We start from the raw sequence: 19,132 nt of genomic DNA, 5'->3' as shown, positions 1-19,132 counted from the left end.
AATCCCAAGAAAGCACAGCCCAGCACTGGAAGCTGAGTTGCTAAACTATACAGGAATGTTCAGCTGTAGATGATTGACATGCTCTGCCTTCCACTTCGGTGCATTCTGTTTACCCTGTGGCCCGTCTCAACAAAAGCCTCTGCCTCTATTCCAAACGTGTCTTGATATTCTGATGGAGAGCACACAACCGAGGATAGAAAAGAGTGTTAGGCTAATTTTTTTTGGAGCTAAGGGTACAAAGGAATTCCTGAATTTGCTTCCTGGAGAAAAATGTGCTTAGTGACCTGGAAACTAAACATATCAAACTTAGAGATTCTGATGGTGACTCTATTAACTTTACCCTTAAGACATTTTAAAAGGAAAGACTTTTGTCAGACCTGGGCTTCCAGAGTTTTAATAGAAAATTGGGGCACTTCCTGGATAAGTCAAGCCAAAATTTTTTTCTGGGTTTGGACGGTTAGATAATTGCCTCAGTTCTCGGCTTCATGTAATCAAGATCACTTGACTCTACACAAGGCTAACAGAAGAGATGTTGTGGTTTGAAGTGTATGTATCCAAACCTTGCAGAGTAAGGACCTGTCATTCACAACTAGCAAATAAGGCCAGCTCCATGCAAAATAGACCCTAATTCAAAATATGCCTTAATTCTGTACTTAAGAATCAACTCGTCTTCTTAAAGGATGCATTTTTATTTTCTTAATGCAATGAGTAAATGCCCAGGTAGCCAATTCCCTCTTTAGTGCTAGAAGCCTTCAGCAGGCTTAAATCCCACTCCACAAGGCTAAAACCCTGCTTCATTTCTCTGAGATTCGATCTAATAAGAAATGAAACATCCCAACGTGTACTCACATTCTAGGCAGCATGAGGCAGCTGTCTTAGAATAGTTAGTTGTTAGCGTACTTAAGTTTAAACGTGCACAACATCCAACATTTTAGGACTTCTAGGTAATGGTTTATGGAACACAATTTAGAGAATTAAAGAAGGGAACTAATATTTCTCAGAATAAGCAAGAAAATTATGTGTTCCTTGAAGAGTGCCAAACCATTGGGTTTTCTACCATGAAACCAAGTTTGCTTTCCTTCCCTCTTTCCACCTACGCGGCTTGGAGAAAATGAAAGTTAGCGTGAAATCATCTTTCTCTGGATGAATCACTGTGGGAAAGTCAGTTCAACAGAGTGTGTTGTTAACTTGGTTGAGACACAGCAGCTGGAGGACCCATAGGCATTGTTCATTTTCTTGCAATGTGATTAGGGATCCTCGTAAGTGCAGGTGAGCCATGTGGGGAGTTCATGTGTGTTCAGTACATCTATGCTGAACCCGTGAGCAAGCCGGTTATCAGTCTTGGTATCGGAGCTTCACAGGTTTTTGCTTTATTGGAGTTGAATAAATCTCACACGTCCCCCTACAATACCTGGACTTTGGAAATGAGCGTAAATTCAAGTGATTCTGATCCATTCTCATGGGTGGTACTATCCTCAGAGATCAGCAAAGGAAATCCAAAGCAGTGAGGGCTTTGTTTTTATTATGATTATTAATTAGATTAACACACCTCTGTGTTTATTAGTATACAGCTAATGATCATGACAAGAACTCCATCTTTAAAAATAATATAAAAATCCATCATTAAGGGGGCTTCCCTGGTGGCGCAGTGGTTGAGAATCTGCCTGCCAATGCAGGGGACACGGGTTCGAGCCCTGGTCTGGGAAGATCCCACATGCTGCGGAGCAACTAAGCCCGTGTGCCACAACTACTGAGCCTGCGCGTCTGGAGCCTGTGCTCCGCAACAAGAGAGGCCGCGACAGTGAGAGGCCCGCGCACCGCGATGAAGAGTGGCCCCCGCTTGCCGCAACTAGAGAAAGCCCTCGCGCAGAAATGAAGACCCAACACAGCCAAAAAATAAATAAATTAATTAATTAATAAAGTTCCTCTTTGGAAACATTTAAAAAAAAATCCATCATTAAAAGAAAAACTGGGACTGACTGTTTAAGGTCATGGGATAAGTCTGAAATACACTCTGTAAGGGTATTAGATGAGGAATGGGAAGACTGTGGGCTAAACCTCACCCTCCCTAGATTTCTGGGGCTTTGGGGGAAGTCTCCCCACCTTTTAGACCTCAGTGTCCTCATCAGGAAGTAATGGGTCTGGACTAATTGATGTGGGCTGGCCGGTCCGGATCTGAGAGTCTGCGGTTTGGGAAAGCACTTTCTCAGCTTGCTGGACAGAAAGGTGAATTAGCAAGTAAATACAGCATCCTGCATTTGTGCTTCAAACTTCCCTTCCTCCTGCCTGGCAATTTTGTGTTTTGTTTGTTGTGTTTGAAGAGGGAAGGGATAAGAGGCTAATTGCTATTTGATTGGAGACAAAGAAGTGATAAAGGCTCAGCTACCCCCTCCAATCCCGTGCCACACAACTGGATAGAGTTCTTTATAGAAAAGAGGGATTGCTACCCAGACCAGAAACCAGAAAACACCCTCTGTGCAAAACCAGTTGTATGACTTCAAAGGTGCTAGATGAAGAAAGCATAGTTTCCAAAGACTACAAAAATACTTCGTTGTGTAGAATACATCTTTGCCATGGCAGCTGTTGCAATTATGCTGGTTTATGTAGATAAAATCATAAATAAAGTGCCTGTTCACACCTAGTCATTCACAAATGAATCACTATTTGGCTTAAAATATCAAGACTCAAACACGTGATGATCAGAGGCCACTTCTGCATTTTGTCAAGTTTCATTTCTTGAAAATGATTGGGGACCTTCTCTGAAGACTGTCCAGACAGTGGTAAACTCCTGAATTTGACATGCCTTTTACAGGAAGTCCTACATGGGGGGAAACCAGCAAGGGCATGGATCAGTCTTGTGAGGCTGGATACCTTCTTTCCTTGGGCTACAAATGCTCCATGAATCCTAATCCAGGAAGACCTCTGCAAAAGAGAAAAGATCAGAGAAGAAAAAGGCAAACAGCTCAGAAGAGGGAGAAAACTGTAGAGGGATATGTAAATAACAAATCTTTGGCAAGCGGGGGAGTTTAAGAAGAGGTGTGACATTAGCAGTGCTGGAGCTTCTGTAATAAACATTTAAGATCTAATAAGAAAACAATGAAGTAAGAAATTCTGTTCTCTTGGGAAACTACAAACTATTAGCTGTTAAAATAAGTATTAGGTAAATGGATAGAACTAGATAACTAGGAGGATTTTTTTTTTAATTAATTAATTTATTTTTGGCTGTGTCGGGTCTTTGTTGCTGCGCACGGGCTTTCTCTAGTTGCAGCGAGTGGCGGCTACTCTTCATTGCGGAGTGCAGGCTTCTCATTGGCTTCTCTTGTTGCGGAGCACGGGCCCTGGGGCCGCAGGCTTCAGCAGCTGTGGTGCACAGGCTCAATAGTTGTGGCGCATGGGCTAAGTTGCTCTGTGGCAATGTGGGATCTTCCCGGACCAGGGCTCAAACCGGCATTGGCAGGCAGATTCTTAACCACTGTGCCACCAGCGAAGTCCCGGAGGATTATTTTTAATTACAGTACTTTCCTGAACCGACTCCATAAAATAAAGTTCATAAAATGCTGGAAAATAATAGGCATCACCAACCCTTCTCCACATATTCAAAAATGATCAAGGCCTTTGGGCAGGGCAGAGAAGAGCTAGCAGGGGGGCTTGCTTTCTCAGCCAGTTTAGACTTAGATGAGAAATAAGGATAACCCACAGGGTCCTTAGATGTCCCCACAAAGGCTCGGGGTTTGTAAAATGCTTTTTTTTCCTTCAGAGTATTCTCTTGGCTTACAGATAAATCCAGCCCTGCTGCGATAGGATCCCTTAGCTCTGCCCTTAAATTTTTTTTTTTAATTTTATTTATTTATTTATTTATGGCTGTGTTGGGTCTTCGTTTCTGTGCGAGGGCTTTCTCTAGTTGCGGCAAGTGGGGGCCACTCTTCATCGCGGTGCGCGGGCCTCTCACTGTCGCGGCCTCTCTTGTTGCGGAGCACAGGCTCCAGACGCGCAGGATCAGTAGTTGTGGCTCACGGGCCTAGTTGCTCCGCGGCATGTGGGATCCTCCCAGACCAGGGCTCGAACCCGTGTCCCCTGCACTGGCAGGCAGACTCTCAACCACTGCGCCAACAGGGAAGCCCTCGGCCCTTAAATTTTATAAGGAGATGGGGGTGCAGGCCTATTAACAAGATAATCTTACAAATAGAACTTCCTCTATTCAGAGAGTTCAGAGTATGATGCAAACAGTGCTTGGTTTTTCTCGCATTAATTTTTCAGCCTGTCCTCTGTCAATCTGGAAAGAACCTGAAGGGAGTTTTACTTTGCCCTCATGGAAGGCATGAAGGAAGAGAGTTTTATTACCGCTGACTGGCCACCTCTTTCAGCACAATTCCCAGGTGCTGTAGTATCTATAGGGTCTCTTTTCTTTGCCTTAACAAAGAGTCCTATCAATTATCCTTGCTTGGAATGGGCCTGGGCCCCAGGAGGTCAGCAGTCATGTGCCCTAGATGACAGGGGATGAATGGAGGAAACTCAGCCTTGTCAGTAACAGACAACACTATTCCCAGTAAGGCTGGCACAGTCCCAGCTCCCATCCTTCCACCTTAACATGGTCTGTGCCCTGGAGCTTCCCCTCTCTCCTCTCTCCAAATCAAGATGTACATTTCTTCAGGGACTGTTGATTTTAACTAGCAATTTGAAGGTTTAAATTTATCAATCTAACTCATATGATTGTGTGATTGACTGAGAATCATTTCATGTTCACTTTCTAGCTGGTGGAGTTTTAGGGCATATAGTAGAGAAAATTTTTTAAATTTAGGCAGCGAGGGGAGAAATGTGGACAAGAGAACCTTATAAAACCACAAAATAGAAGAGCTTTAAAGGTTTTACCAAGTGATTGATTCCTCTAGCCATCAAGCTGGTTGGTGAATGGCCTGGGACCAGAACCACAATCTAGGACTGCTCCCTGGCACTAAGCAGCTTCGCTCCAGAGCAGGCCAGCCTGCGTGGGACTTTGCCCAGGTTCACACCATCAGCGACTTGTGGTGTTTTCAGCTGTTCCAGCACTTCTGAATTCACAGATTCTCTACTTGTCAAGAAAAAAAATGGAAAAATCTCATTTGAGATGTACCGAGTATGCCACACACTATGCTGAGTACTGACACAGTGGGCTGTGACTAAGACCCAGCACCTATGTTGAAGGAGCTCACCTTCCGCTGAGGAAACCACCTTGCAGTGCAACAGGTGTTGGAAGTCGGTCCTGCCTTGATGCTCCCACAGAATCTTCTATTCTTAGCTAATCGGCTTGGGAGATCAGAGAGCTTGTCCTGGCAGATGCAAACCTGAGATCTTATGAATGTTTGCCTGGGGAATTCCTACTGCATGTGTGTACAGGGCCGGGCAGCCATATATGGTTATATTATTTTGTTCTGTACTGGAGGAGAAGGAGGAAGACTGGGTCCTGAAACCCAGCCCCAAGCTGCGTATGAACTTATACGGAGGCAGCCTCCAACAGGAGGAAGGGGGACTTTGTTGTAATTCATCCTCCCCGATGGGGTACCTTTTCCCACTTGACACAGAGACTCTTGATATGCAGGGAGCAGCCTTCCTATAGGGCACAAACAAAATGCACTATTCAAAGAACCACCTCGTGTTTGTCACGGCTGAGTTAGGGTTCAAGCTGAGGCTTGAGAGGTAGTCAGGATCTGGAGGAGAGGTTGGAGATCTGTGCTGAGAAATTGCACTGTATCCAAAAGGTCTATGTGAAGCCACTGAGGGATTTTAGCAGTGAGGTGACAAGGTCAGAGGTGCATTTTAGCAAGAAAACACTGGCTGCTCAGTAGAGGATGAATTGGTGCTGGAGGGAGGGCGTGGGGAGGATGGGGAGTTGGGGCTGAGGTAGGGGTGATCTTAAGAATAATGTAGAGGAACTGGGTAGGAAATTCTTGTCTTAGACCAGACAATAAATTAAGAGGGTCTGAGCCGAAACAGGGAAGAAAGAGAGGAGGAAATAGATTCATAAAATGTTAAGAAGGCAGAGATAAAAGCCCTGGGAGAAGTAGACACACAGTGTGGGTGTCCTTGAGGATGAAGAGGAACTGAGGCTGGGGGCAGCAGTTGTTTGTGTTATGGGCCAAATTGTGTCCCCCCTAAAAAGACGTGTTGGAATCCTGGCACCTAGAATTGGTACCTACGTGCTACTCCTAGTCTCAGTACCTCAGAATGTGACCGTATTTGGAGAGAGGGTTTTCTCAGAGATAATCAATTTATAGTGAGGTTATTAGCGTGGGCCCTAAAACAATACAACTGGTATCCTTCAAAAGGGGGAAATGTGAAGACAGACATACACAGGGAGAACGTCATGTAAAGATGGGGTTACACTGCCACTAGCCAAGGAACCACCAGAAGGTAGGAGAGAGGCCTTCCCTTGTGTCTTCAGAGGGATCATAGCCCTGCTGACACCTGTATCTCAGACTTCTGGCCTCTAGAACCCAGAGATAATACATTTCTGTTTAAGCCACTCAGTTTGTGGTACTTTGCTACAGCAGCCCTAGAAAACCGCCTGTCTCTTTTATGATTAAATTATGTGTTAGTTGGAGTCTGCCGTTAATTAAATCCCTCTAATAAAGAGGAGGTTTATAAAGGGATTAGGTAATACTTCCTACAGTTTACCTTGAACTCTGCAACTACAATCATTCCATTTTATTGCCAAACATCCTTTTAAGGTTCCATACTTTATTTATTACCTTCAAGTGCATCAATCTTAATCAATGTAAAATGAATAGGGAACTTGAAATGTTTACACAAATCAGTGAATGCTATTAAATACATATCACGAAAATTGATGTGATCCAGTCCTGAGTTCCAACCCATGGTGACATGGAATATGTGGGCGAAATGGCAGAGTCATAAAGGAATCTGGAGAAAATAATATATCCCTCATTTTATAGATGCATATACTAAGGTCCAGAGGATTTATGTGACCCGGAGCTAGTGACTTAATAAATTGGTGACAGGGCTAGAAGTTAAGATTTCATCTCTTGACCTGTAGTCTATTCTTTCTCCTTATACTGCTGGTTCAATGCTGAATTTCTCTTTGAACTGAATTGGTCTGAGGTCACCCCAGGTTTTTGAATGCAGATGTGAAAAGTCAAATGATCCAGGACTCTCCATTTTGCAGTAGTTCAAGAAAAGAGATGTAATGAAAAATAAATAACAGCGTATAAGGGAGCAAGCACAAAGTCCATGTAAAGAGAAAAAAATTTTTTGTTATCAAATCTATCTCATTGGCTACTTCTCAGTTTCCTTTGCTGATTGCTTCTTAATTTCAAAACACTGGATACCCCAGGGATCAGGAACTCCTTTATTTATCATCACTACAGCGGTGACTTCATTCAGTCCCATTGCAGAGGGTAAATCCTCTGTTACCCGGTGACTGTTACCGGATGACTCCCCATTTGCAGTGCTACTCCTTCTTCTCAGAGATGGATTCACTTCAAAGCTTGCATAGCTTAACCTTTAGGGCCTCTCACTTGTACAACCCCTTCTAAGATGCTGTACCTAAGTTTGAATTGAGTCTTGAATTCTTTGTCTTTTTTTTTTAATTGAAGTATAGTTGATTTACAATGTTGTGTTAGTTTCAGGTATACAGCAAAGTAATTCAGTTATACACATATATGTATTCTTTTTCAGATTCTTTTCCATTATAGGTTATTATAAGCTATTGAATATAGTTCCCTGTGCTATATGGTAAGTTCCTGTTGTTAATCTATTTTATACATAGTATTGTGTATCTGGTTTTTTTTGGGGGGGGGAGACACATACTTTTTTTTTATATCTTTATTGGAGTATAATTGCTTTACAATGTTGTGTTAGTTTCTGTTGTACAACAAAGTGAATCAGCTATATGTATACATATATCCCCATATCCCCTCCCTCTTGTGTCTCCCTCCCACCCTCCCTATCCCACCCCTCTAGGTGGTCACAAAGCATCGAGCTGATCTCCCTGTGCTATGCAGCAGCTTCCCACTAGCCATCCATTTTACATTTGGTAGTGTACATATTAATTCCCAGCTCCTAATTTATCCAGCCCCCTTGAATTCTTTAACTTAGAAAAACTTCCCCTAGAATTATATAACTCTTGGTTCCACAAGCTAGGGTCCACCCCTTACTGTCCCCTGGGCCTCAAACTTGTGCACTACACCTCCACTTGGATGGCTGTGTCCAAAAACCAAAAACAAAAGACCTCCTGATTTTCTCTTCAGCGGTAGTCATTAGTACTATTTACCAAATATTTCCACCTCTCAGATTCCCAGGCATGTGGTAGGGTTGCATTTCCCATCATCTTCTTTGAAGTTAGGCAGAACTCTGTGGTGGCTTTGTCTGATGAAATGTGAGGGGAAGTGACTTCACTTCCCAGCAGGAGCTTGAGAAGCCAGAGTACAATTCACTAGGTTCCCTTCCGACTGCAGTGGTGATGGAGGAAGAGGGTCAGGATGAAGCCTCAGTCCCCCTGGGTCTCCAAATTAATATTGAGAGAAGAGCTCCTTGCCATGGCAGTAGAAATGCACTATGAGTGACAGAGAGAATTTTGTGGGTTAATCGAGTGAAACTTGGGGGTCTGTTTGTTACCACAGCATAACCTGATGGATACACTTCCCCAATCTGTGCCTCTTCTCATCGTTCCATTCAATAAATACCATTCAATCTTCTGGGTTGCTCAGAACGAATCACTTGGCCTCACCCTGGACCCCTCTCTCTTTCACTGTATGTCAATAGTTCTGTAGACGGCACAGTCAAATACATCTAGAGACTGAATACTTCTCTCCACCTCCAACATTTCCCCCGTCAAGATGCTATCATGTTTTGCTGGATTATTGCAAGAGTCCCAAACCCTTGCCTTCCTATGGCCTCTATGCCACTTACCAGCTAGGGTGGTGGTTTAGAGCACAGGTCCCCTTATGCCACCCATCCCATCATTCACATTCCTATAGTGGTTTCACATTTCACTCAAAGTGAAATCCGAGGTCCTGTAAGAAAGACATAACCCTGCCTCTCCCCCACCATCTTCCCCCTTGTTCATTCAGATGCAGTCACGCTCACCTTGTTAGTCCTCACACACACTAAGACTTGTCCTAACCATTCCCTTGGCCTGGAGCACTCTTCCCCAGACAGCCCCATGGCTCAATCCCTCTTCTTCATCAGCTCGGCTCAGATGTCTCCTTCTCAGTGAGGCCTTCTGATTGATCCTCCCCTGTGATACTGTGCTTTAGAGTAAGAACTACATATTTGGTCTTCCTCCCTGTTTCTGGCGCACAGCTCCTAAACTCTTAGGATTTCCTAAGTGAAGAGAGTGATAAAGGTGTCTTTTGTTGTATTAATGAGGTGACTTTTGGACCAAACTTAAGGATGGGTGCTGGTTGCCAGGAGAATCAACCATGAACCAATCATGGGATTAAAGGGTTGGATCTTTTAGTCCCACCCACATCCCTTGACCCCAGGGAAGGGGAGAGGGCCTAGAAGTTGATTCAATCACCAATGGTCAATGATTTGATCAATCATGCCTATGAAATAAATCCTCCATAAAAACCCAAAAGAGGGGCTTCAGAGAACTTCCAGGCTGGTGAACATGTGGAGATTCGGGAAGAGTGGAGTGCTCAAAGAGGGCATGGAAACTCCCCGCCCTTTCCCTGTACCTTACCCTTTGCATCTCTTCCACCTGGCTGTTCCCGAGTCATATCCTTTTATAACAAACAGGTAATCTAGTAAGTAAATATGTCTCTGAGTTCTGTGAGCCACTCTAGCAAATTAATCAAACCCGAGGAGGAGGTTGTGGGAATTTTCCAAATAGAGACAACAGGTCAGAAATACAGGTGACAGCCCGGACTTGCGATTGGCATCTGAAGAGGGGGAGAGAGGCAGCCTTGTAGGACTGTGCCCTTAGCCTGTGGGATCCGACTCAGAATTCAGCTGAATTGTAGGAGCCCCAGTTGGTGTTGGAGAATTGCTTGGTAAGTGTGGGAAAACCCCCTCCACACACTGAATTGGTGACCAGAATTGCTTCCCCTAAAGCAGCAAGCCCCTCCCCAATGCGCCCATTAGTTTGTAATGACGTGTATTGAACTTACTGCTGTTATGTTAGGTTCTCTGTTAAACTCTTGATAGAGATAAACTCATTTAGTTACAACTATCCTATGCAATAGAAACCATTCTTATTCTTACTGAAGGGGTAGAGAAGCTGTGGCATATAGATGTTAGAAACTTGTTTAATGTCACAAAAACTGAGTGCCACAACTCAGATTTATCTGTGTCAGACTCTAAATTCATGTTCTTAATTGCTCTGTAGTTTCGCTCCATAGATTAGGAAAATTTCGAAGTCATAAGAACACGATTTTTGCCAATTTTTAAGATAAGTATTCATGCTACTCTACTGGTGAACAAATTCAGGCCTTTCACAGCACGGAATTCAGAGCTCGCTGAACAACGGTGCCCACAGACTGTGGATGGGTGTCAGTGTAGCCTGGATACAGGTTTGGAGCGGAATGACAGCATTCTCACTCTGTCCTGGTCCGCTCTTGTTTTTATCACTGACCAGCATGAAGACTGAAAAGGTCACAAAACCGATGTGGCATCAATATTCAAAAATTTTTGTTTTGCTGCAATAAGGAATAAAAACAAATCAGATGAAGCTTGACAGACTCTTAGGTTCAAAACTCACTCTTGTAAATTCAAGTGGAGAAAATGGGTCTTACAAAAGTTCAGATAAAGGACCCTAGTGATTTAAATTGACCTGTCTCTCTACTGGCCCAATAGTGTGACATCACACAGGTGCTTTTAGCAGCCATCTCAGTCTCACTAAGAAAAATCCTGCATCCAGATGGAGGAAGACTAAGGGTCTATGGCCAACTGGGTTGCTAAACCGTATCTGTATTATTCCATCCTAACATTTTTCCATCCTATTGTTTTCAGTTCTGAAGCTTTTAGAGGGATATTGATAAACTCCGGAGCACCAAGAAGACAGTGATAAGGATAGTGAAGTTTTAGGAATCAAAGCCGTGTGACACTTTGGCAGGACCCAGAGTTGTTGAGCCTGAAGGGAAGACCTGGTGAGAAATAACCACTGTCAGAAGGTTTTAGTCTATTGTGTAAAAGAGAAGAATTAGGGTCCAAAAGTGAAGATTACAAGGAAGAAGATTTCAAGTCAATGGAAAGAATTTTCTAATGAACAAATATGTCCGGTGTCCCTAATGGTTACAGGAGATATTCTCATGGATAGTAATGGAACCATACCCCTGCCTTCAAAGTGCTCACTGACCAATAAGAGAGACAGTTCATTGACTTGTAAACATTGACTTGCTTAAATGCAAGCTTTGAAGTTGCTGGAGAAGTCAGCAGTGGCACAGGGGAAGGAGTGATTGATTCTCTCTCCCTAGGTGGTCAGGGACACTTCACAGAAGTGATAATTAAGCATAACTTAGAAGCACAGGTATGAGTTTTGCAGGGGGATACATGCGAGGGAAGTGTTCCCAGGAGAAGCCAGTAAGGGAGTTCGGGATACAGTAAGTCTCCAACATACGAACAAGTTCCATTCTGAGAGCTCATTCATAAGTCCAATTTGTTTTTAAGTCCAACAAAGTTAGCCTAGGTGCCCAACTAACACAATCAGCTATATAACACTGTACTGTAATAGGTTTATAATACTTTTCACACAAATTATACATTAAAAAAACACAATAAATAAAGAAAACATTTTTAATCTCACGGTACAGTACCTTGAAAAGTACAATAGTAAGTACAACAGCTGAAATACAGGGGCTGGCATTGAGTGAACAGGCAAGAAGAGTTACTGACGGGAGGAGGGAGAGGAGGTGGGAGATGATAGAGTTGAAGGATCGTCAGCAATAGGAGACGGAGGGCAACCTGCAATTTCACTCGTGCCTGACGTTGATGGCACAGGTTCTGGTTCCTTGCTGGATTCTATTCTATCTACCCTCTTAAAACAATGACCCAGTGATGTCTGGGTAGTAGCTCTTTTATTCTCATCACAGATGACACGGTAGCACTGGATTGCATTCTGAACGGCTGCTGCAACCTTCGTGTACCATTCTACATTCTGGTCCTGTGCCTCAAAAACTAACAGTGCTTCTTCAAATAAAGAAAATCCCCTGCCATTCCCTGCGTCGTGAATCTCTTCGGTTCTTCAGTTCCTTCTTCCTCTTGTCTCTCTTCGTCCTTTCTCTGGGCCTCCAATTCCTGGCGCTTCTTAGCAGTACCAGCTACATCACCGCTGCTTTTAAAGCTTGCTTCCAGACATCCGGGCCTTGAAATAAAGATACTGTACTACTGTACTCTATACAGTACTGTACAGTAAAGTACACAAAAGCACAACCACTTGTAGGGGATGGACGCGTGGGACAACGTCTGTACGCCAGACACGTGGACTTACATGATTGGGCATGCAAACGCACGTTTGCATCTTTAAAAGTTCACAACTGAAGGTTCGTATGCAGGGGGACTTACTGTATCATATAAGGATGGGAAGAAGCTAAGCAAGAGTGCCATTTCACGTGAAGTCTCAGATTCACCCCGAGCTCTGGATCGTCAATGACACCTCAGTGTTTGTCCTCCTTGGAGTGAGAGAGCTGGGCTTCTCTACTTCCACACCAGTCTGTCACTGGTAACGGGCTACAATGATGGATGAGCAGAGAGAGGGGATGAAACTCCCAGGCATATCAGGAATAGGCAGGGCATCTCCAGGGTCCTGGGTGCCGGGAGGGAGCCACTAGCTGCAGAGCGGGCAGAAGTCAGAGGAAGGGTGCCAGATATGGTTAAAGGATCACATATGGTGCCAGGGATCTGGGTGCACACCAGCAAAGTCCTCTCTCAGAGTCATGGACGGGAGGGCCTTCTAGCAAAAGAACCTGAGTGAAGGTGTAAAACATGATGTGTGCTTAGAAAAATAGACTCAGTGTTCCTCAACATAAAAGGCGAATAGAACATAAGGGACAACAGGCTAAAGAGCTATAGTGTGGTTAGACTTCCGTGGTGCCAAGGGGGAAACATGCCAGCAGGCTCAGGAGAGGCAGGGATCTCAAGTAAGTCTAAGGAGAAATGCAGTATATGGACATGTGATGGAGGCTGATTCTGGAAGGCGATTCAAGATTTGAGGATGCCCTGAGGATCTCACAGGCAGGAGTTAATGGATTAGTACTTTAGTTCTTTGACAGATTTTCTCAAACTTTCCTGGTTCAAAAATCCAGGGTTAAAAAAAAAAAAAAAAAAAATCCAGGGTTGAGAATCTCTTGGCCTAAATAAACATCACTAACCTTGTCCGAGCAGAACTTTTTGTATCAGCACACTTCTGAATTTGCTGTAAAGCTTCGGGGAGGTACCTGACCCTGGTGCCCAGCAGCTGTCACCAGGAGTACAGGGCAATATGTCATAGGTCACAGCTACCCGGACACATGTCATAGGACACAGCAGGGAGATTAAAGGACTGGTGGCCGTGGTACGGGCGCTGTGATTGGTCAGAATAAACCTTCCAGGAGCCAGATGGAGAAGATCCTTGTATCATTATCCATGGCTATGTAACCAACTATGCAGGACCAGGACTAGGGTGAGGTGAGGGAGGTGCGTAAGGCACCTTCGGTACAAAATGTAAGGAGGCTCACGTTCAGGGTCACGGAAATATGAGTGAAGCCTTGCTTACATTTTGCACCCTGGGTGCTCACTTCCCTGACCCTAGTTCCAATCTTCAGGAACCGGAAAACTGAGTGGTTTGGCTCACAAACCCGTGGGTCGGTAATCTGGGGTGAGCTGAGTTGGGCAGTTCTGCTGGTCTAGGCTGGGCTCGTCCATGTGTCTGTGGTCAGCTGGGTTTGGCAGGTTGATGATGGCCTTGGCTGGAATGTCTAGGATGACTGGACCCTCCCTCCATGTGGTCTGTCATGCACTGACTTGCTCACATGGATGTCTAAAGTTCTCAAAGGAAAGCAAGAGAGGGCTTTTTCACGTGTCATGTGTCAACTTTGCTCTTGTCCCATCAGCCAAAGCAAATCACACGCTCAAGCCCAAGTTAAAGCGGCGGAGAAATAGACTCCATCTCTTGATGGGAAGAACTGCAAAGTCAGTTTGCAAAGGTGCATACACACAGGGAAGGGAAAATTTCATTGCCACTTTTCAATTTACCAAAATCTCACGTGCAGAGGAAAGGAACATGGTTTCCATCCCATGGCCAAGGGAGCCGTGGATGTCTTTTAAGCTAGGGAGTCATGATCAGATTGGGTGGCGAGAGATGCCACTGTGGCAGCTGCAAGAAAGAAGGAAGACTGGCAGCGTGAGATGGGAGATGGGAAACAATCAAGTGCAGGTGAAAAGTGATGAAATCTTGTACCAAGAGAGCAGCAGTTAGGATGGAGAAGAGAGGGCAGGGTCAGGAATGTTTAACAGAATGAACAATCATGGATGATGTAATTGGCTGGAAAAGAAAAATGTGGGAGTGCAGATTGAAGCCACTTCCCGGTCAGGGTTTCCGGATTTAGCTGGGCTCTCAATGATTCCCTCTTCCCGTGGTCGGTCCAGCCTTCACTTTTTTAAAGAAATGATTTTTAATGGTCTTTTCCATTACGCTTTATCACAGGACATTGAATACAGTTCCCTGTGCTATACAGTAGGACCTTGTTTATCTGTTCTATATATAATAGCTTGCATCTGCTAATCACAAACTCCCACTCCATCCCTTCCCTGCCCCCCAGCCTTCACTTTCAAAACCCCTTCCATCCTCACTCCTATTCTCTCTCAGCTGACCATCTTGCCTCCTGATTCACTGAGAAAATTGAGGTCAACACGGCACCATCAACCCAACTTACATCTTCCTCCATCTACTCCTCACGTTCCTTTTTAACTTGTTTGTGTTTGCACCCAGTGTGACTATTTGCCAGGGCTCTCCAAAGACAGTCTCTTCCCACCCAAGCTTAAGACCTCTTCCTGTGATCACCATCCCATCTTCTCTGCTCTCCTTGAATCTCACTCTATCTCCTTTTACAAAAGGTGATTGTCCCTGTTATAAAGTTTGAGCATTATGGGGACAAAGACATTAAATCTATTATAATATACTATAGAGGCGCACTTGCAAAATTTCTGTTATGAGTACAGCTGGCAAATAGTCAAGCACTTTTTTTTTTTTAAACTTATAACAACATTTATCTTTTTTTAAAAAAAAGTTTATTTATTAATTTATGGCTGTGTTGGGTCTTCGTTTCTGCGCGAGGGCTTTCTCTAGCTGCGGCAAGTGGGGGGCCACTCCTCATCGCGGTGCGGGGGCCTCTCACTATCACGGCCTCTCTTGTTGCAGAGCACAGGCTCCAGACACGCAGACTCAGTAATTGTAGCTCATGGGCCCAGTCGCTCCGCGGCATGTGGGATCCTCCCAGACCAGGGCTCGAACCCATGTCCCCTGCATTGGCAGGCAGACTCTCAACCACTGCGCCACCAGGGAAGCCCCAGTAGTCAAGCATTTTAAAACGAGTTTGGACATTTTGTACAAATAAGGTGGCCCATAATGAAGTTTCTTTGTTCCTGGTTCCAACTTTGGAAAAGGGTATGAAAAGGGTTAACCCGAGTCTGCACACCATAGCTTCCTTCTGGGTAACTCTGGTGGTGTTTTACCTGAGACAATAAATTGTCAGTGAGGTGCTCTGGGGCCCAAAAGAGATGGAAATACTGGAAGAAGATCAGAGGGTAAGGACAGACATGACTGAGGGAGTAGGAGGGATTCATTTATGTGGAAACATGAAAGCAGGACTAACTAGGCAGTGACTAATGATATGATAACTGTCTACAAACACCCATGTGGTATGATGTGAATGCCAAGAAGTCATTGCCTCATTGGCACAAAGTTACAGTCTGAGCGGTAACACGGTAGACAAAAAAAAAAAAAAAAAAGAAAAAGAAAAATAGAGCATCCTTAATTACAGTCACAGAAGAAAAAAAAAAGAGTAGAGATTGACATGATTTCATGAAGACTACTTCCCTTCTCTAAGGACAACTCCTATTAATTAATTAATTAATTCTTTTCTTTAACAAACTTGAAATACTTAAGGAGCTATGAAGAAGACACCTCTTCAGCTTTCCCCATCCCACCTCAGAGGTCCCAGTCGCTAACCTTTCCTTCATTTTCTGAGTGGCTTCCTGAATCCTCTCTATTCAATGTTCGGCCAAGAAATTATTGCTAAAAAGGCCAAAGCAATAGCATCTTGATGTATAATTTAACTCATCTCAGGAAAATAAAAATCCACAGAAGGCTTGACACTGCATTCAAGGTGCCTGTTGATCCTGGAAGCATGCCATCCTAGAAGGATGAAGGTTCAGCATGGGGGGGTCACCACCACTGTAAAAGCCCACCAAGGTTTCTGTCACGGACTCCAGATCAGCACAGTGCTCGGTACTCCCCCGTCATGAACAAATTCTCCCCTTCTCCCGTGTGACATTGACTCACCCCTACAATCATCATCTTCATGGATCACCAGGGCCAGTGCAAGGCCCATGTCAAAGCAGATGTACGGACAGTGCGCCTCCTCTGGGGAAATTTATCATGAACATCACTGAAGCAAAGGAAATCGCAGTTGCACAATGACCAATTCATTCAATAAACCCACATGGAGTGCAGACATCACGCTAGGCTTCCTGCTGAAAGCTTAAAGCTGGTCTCACGAAGAATGCCCGAGACATGGTCTCAGCTTCAAAGAGCTGTCTGAGGGCTGCGTGCACCACTAGGTACGCTGAGTTAGGAACTGCATTACACAGTGTCGGTATCTAAGGCTGTGTGGAATGATGGTAATGGAGGGTCATGGGAGTTAGGTGTGTGGATGGCATAGGGTCAGACAGGAAGGAGTTGGAAATTCAGAAACAATTTGAAGGAAGAAGTCAAGAAGGCTTAGTTAATTGTGGAGGGATGCGGATTAGAGGTGGAAAATTACTAATGTATTAGACCAAGCACAGAGAAAGTGTGAGTCTGAGAATCCTGTGCTAGCTCCCAGAGACAGCTCAGACAGAAGGGAAGGACCTTGTGAAAGATCAGGCAACCTACTCACAGCATCTTGAACAGAATGAGTCTGGGAACTATGGATAAAAGCACAGACTGCTGAACTTTTGGAACTGAATTACCAACTTTCTTTTTTTTAACTCCACTGATAACTTCAGGAACAATAGGAGTTTTAAAAATTTTATTTAATTGAAGTATGGTTAATTTACAATGTTGTTAGTTTCAGGTATACAGTGAAGGGATTCAGATACATATATATATTCTTTTCCAGATTCTTTTTCATTATAGGTTATTACAAGATATTGAATATAGTTCCCTATGCTATACGGTAGGCCCTTGTTGTTTATCTATTTTACATACAGTAGTGTGCAGAATTACCAACTGTCAAAAAAGAAAATGGGCTTTAGATGTTGAACGGGTCTTTATCGCCATCAAGTGGTGGAACAAGGTAGCTCTAAAATAATCGGCTGTGAATTAATTTTTTTAAGCCACAGAGAGGCTGGAAGTTATTAAATTTGAAAGTAGAGTTTGAAAGTCTTTATTCCTTTAGCACACCATCACAATTTTGGAGCTTTTCCTCTTTTTATATGTTTTGTATTAGTTGTCCCCTGATTTCTACTAGCTAGATCAGCTGATTCCTCTAGCTTTAGTTGCTGATGACTGTACGGTTGGAGAAATGCTGCCACCTTGTGGGCAATGTGAAAAGAAGCACTGAGGGTAAGAAAGAAATGGTTTAGCTTTGTGAGAGGGAAAATTGTGAGGCTGGCAGAACGAACCTTTGACATTTCTGTCTTCCTTTTTGCAGGGAAAGGACATACACTATTTTTGAATTGTACTTTGGTCACTTCTGTGTGGCTATAGGTAAATGAATTTTTTAGCCTCACTTTCCTTGTCTGTAAAGTACACATAATGACACATATATAACACAATAAGTATTATTTTCCTTATTTTTTGTCTTCTTTCTTACAAGAGCTTCTTGTCTTTTTCTATCCCCCAAATAGAAGAAAAGCGCCCTGTTTACATTAATTCTCCTAAAGTATGCGTAACCGCTCTGCTCTTTTATAGTTATGGCAGTCCATGAAGTGCAGGGGTGCAAAAATAAATCTTTATTTTTACAACTGAACATAATCTTCTAGACCTTGAATCTTCCCCACCCCTCTCTTTGCCAATTTCTAGCTTTTTGAGTTCCACTTGGTAGAATTCCAGTCAAAATGATGATTCAGTCCACTGGGTCCCTGTTTAAAGCCCCCACGGCCACTTCCTCCCACAGGTCACCTTGGGCCAGTCATCATTTACTCTGGTCCTTGTCCTGCACACACGGCAGATGCTGAGCGCAGGGGAGCCCACAGGACTCACAAGACACAGGTCTCCCAGAAAACAGTTCAAGGACGTTGTCTAAATCCTATCTACTTAAGAACATGGAACCCTGGCTCACATATTCTTTTTCTTCCTGTTTCTTTACAGTGGTAAAAGGAGAGATAGATAATAAAACTGGAAAAATGCTTTTTAGGAAATCATTATTTTCAACAATGAATAAGAAACAGGGCCACTGATTTCCATTTTCCAAAATAAACACCTCGAAAGATGGGAATCCGTGAACTGGAAACCTGGGAAATTCCTATATGACTTAAATTTCCCAAGACATTTTGTTTATTTCCTGCAGGTCCCAAGTGCCACCTGCCTTCTTTAATAGTATGGTAGTTGAGGAAAACACAGATTCCCAAACCTTATGTGGCTGATCCTGAGGGCTCTGGATTTTCTGGGGAAATCTCGCCCTTCCCGGTGGCCAGCAGGGGGAGGCCTGCGGCTTTCTCTGAGAGGAAGGCTTGGCCTCAGCTTGGGGTCTCCTTGGCCCCTTCCCATTCCACAGATCCTTCTCCCTGCAGGATTCTTAGCTTTGCTTATCTTTAATTTACAATATAAGAACAATAGAATCATAGATGCTTCAGCTCGAGAGGGACCAGCCCTATTTACAAATATATTTCTTAGGAAACACTTAAAGGCCTCAACCTTGAGTTTTAGGTAAATGCGGAAGAAGGAGCAATTACATAATAAAGTCATTTCTGTGACAAGTGTAGTAATTGCTGAGGGGTGAGGAATGGGTTTAGATGG

Source organism: Eubalaena glacialis, chromosome 5 (genome assembly GCF_028564815.1).
Source record: "Eubalaena glacialis isolate mEubGla1 chromosome 5, mEubGla1.1.hap2.+ XY, whole genome shotgun sequence".
In the NCBI taxonomy this organism is placed as follows: Eukaryota; Metazoa; Chordata; class Mammalia; order Artiodactyla; family Balaenidae; genus Eubalaena; species Eubalaena glacialis.
This window is presented reverse-complemented; position numbering follows the sequence as displayed.